The 2,786-nt window shown below is 31.2% G+C and overlaps 1 pseudogene; it reads left to right on the top strand.

Annotated features, from left to right (window-relative positions):
• Nucleotides 1-433: 433 nt before the first annotated feature.
• Nucleotides 434-1,571, top strand: LOC105458884 (annotated as a pseudogene).
• The last annotated feature ends 1,215 nt before the right edge of the window (nt 1,572-2,786 follow it).

A 2,786-nucleotide genomic window follows, 5' to 3' on the forward strand; every position in this document is an offset into this window, starting at 1 on the left:
TATATTAAATAAGTATTTTTATGTTAGATATTTGAATTATTATACGGCAAAGAGCGATTGTTATTAGCACGTCGATCACGGACAGTAAAGGATGTGCTTTAATTAGTTTGCCACGCCAACGTTACATAGTGTATCGCCTGGTCGACGCTTTTTCGTAGTTGTTTTGATTACAGAAATTATTTACAAAAAATTTTTTGTTAAGAAACAAAAAGATAAATATGATTGGGGAACAAAAAGTGCTCTGCTTACCCCTCCCCCCTCCTCGGGCTCTCCTTTCAAGTCGGTTCCTACGTATATTTATATATCGTATTTTAAACATATGTATAAATTATATACATATTTATAATAATACTACTGAGCAATTGTATACTAAAAGATATAAAATATTGCCATTATACATCATAATAATATTGAGATATTTATTATCATACAGACGCAAACCCATGCCCTCATGATCGACGACGTGATGGATCGATCACTATTTCGCCGAGGCCAACCAAGTTGGTATCGGTACAATGATATAGGTGAAGTAGCTGTTACTGATTCTATATTGTTAAGAAGTGTAATGTATTATATGATTTGAAAACATTTTAAGGAAAAGGAATGTTACATTGATTTACTAGAAACATTTCAGGAAGTGAGTATAAAACAATATTTTTCTCTGTAATGTATAAAATGTAATATACCATCTTATTTTTCCTCGCTTCTTTTAAAATAATTATTTATCTAAAAATACTTGGACACAGATCATATTTAACACAACAATAGGTCAGTGTTCCGACTTTATCTTTACCAATTTTGGGAAAAATCCGGATCTGGATCTATTTACGATCGATCGATATAATTCTGTTGTAAAATGGAAAACGGCATATTTAACATACGTTTTCCCAGTAACCGCAGCAATGCATTTGGTAAGTGTATATCAATTTCTTTGCACAAAGACCGCTTCGTTTTAATAACAATAATACCTTCGTTATGAGATGTTACTTGATACAGGCTGGAATAAAAGATCCAGAGGCATTTAGACAAGCAAGACCTATTCTGTTAGAGATAGGATGCTTTTTCCAAGTCCAAGATGATTATTTGGCTTGTTTTGGAAATCCCATGCTCTGTGGCAAAGATAGTACTGATATAGAGGAGGGGAAATGTACATGGCTAATTGTTACAGCTCTTCAACGCGCTACTCCAGAGCAGCGTAAAATTTTAGAAGTGAATATCATTATCATTTGTTAGACGTATTACTTTCATGAAACATTGTATTAATCTTTTTTCTTTTTTTTTTCTTCTTGTCTTATTACACAGGAATGTTACGCAACTTCGGACTCAGAGAAAGTAAAACGTGTAACGCGCAGCTCTTCATTGATCTAGATTTACCAAACGCTTTTTCTATATACGAGAAAGAGACGTATAATTTATTAAATATTACTATACAGCAGATATCATGCGATCTTCCACATAATGTTTTTCACGGTTTATTAGAGAACACTTACCGTAGAATAGCATAGAAGCGTTCAAGAAGCAAACAGATATACGTATATTACACAAACAGGACTGGACATATTTCAAATACTTGTATTTGAAATACAATATTTAAAATACAATTTGTATTTTGTATTTTGTATTTCAAATATAATTTTAATCTATTTTGTATTTGAAATACTAAAGAAATTAATGATAAAAATTTTTAACAACAATTAATAACTTAAATTTTTCTTATTTGACAATTAGAGACATTAATTATTTTCGTCAAGTTTCAAGCAATATTAAATCATCAGAGTCAAATTTCATAATCTTACATTAGTAAATAGATTTCTCTTGCGGTTGATGCAGGATAATACTTAAGACTGTTAAAGAGTATAAAAGAGTAAAATAACTTTTCTTTCTTTCTTTAAAAATGGAGAGGGGACTGAGGAGAGAGTTTAACATTATAAATATATTATTGTAATTGAATTAAATTTAAAAGTATTTTGTATTCCAAATCGAAAGATTGAAAGTATTTTGTATTTCAAATACTTTAATGATGTATTTTGCCCATCCCTGTACACAGATATGTTAAGTGTACCTTATTATCATGGTTAACGAATAAAGGAGAATGTCAAAAAGAGGCCGATTTTGGTCTCGACTTACATCGAAAGATGTAAGTAAAAACATAATAATGTTTTTTTTTTATAGATTTTGATCTTGTGAATACGAAAACTATTAAAAACCCTAGCAGCATTTTCTGCTATTTCTGCAGAGCAAAATCTACGTGCAATTAATTGCAGCAGAATTCAACAATCTGCTGCAGGATTCACGCACTGTACATGCAAATAAACTATTTGCAGATATTTGCTACATAGAAATCGAGCTATTTTGAAACAGATACTTTCCGTAATTGCAGTCTGTAAACAATTTGTTAGCAGACTGCCAACAGACTGATATAAGATTCTTTCAGCAGAAATAATGTGCAGATTCTGGCGGAAGAATGCTACAATTCTTGCAGCAGATTCTTGACATATTCTGCCAAGAGGCAAGTTATCTGCTTCCTCAGATTTACAGCAGTTGTGCAACAAACTGCTACTAGGGAAGTTCGTAATGCTTGGGGAACACCTTGAAAATTGAGCATAAACACAGTGTTTTTATTAAATACACCTTTGGAGACCAAAATCGGCCGTGCTTGATAATATTATAAAATATTATTTTGATATAAAAATGTCAAACTTTGGAAAAAAAATTTTACGAAACAAGTAAATTATTATTTTGTTGGTTGAACTTCCGAAAACAACCTACGCTTAATTGTTATGATT

The sequence above is a fragment of the Wasmannia auropunctata genome, unplaced genomic scaffold (genome assembly GCF_000956235.1).
Source record: "Wasmannia auropunctata unplaced genomic scaffold, wasmannia.A_1.0 LD334260.1, whole genome shotgun sequence".
NCBI lineage: Eukaryota > Metazoa > Arthropoda > Insecta > Hymenoptera > Formicidae > Wasmannia > Wasmannia auropunctata.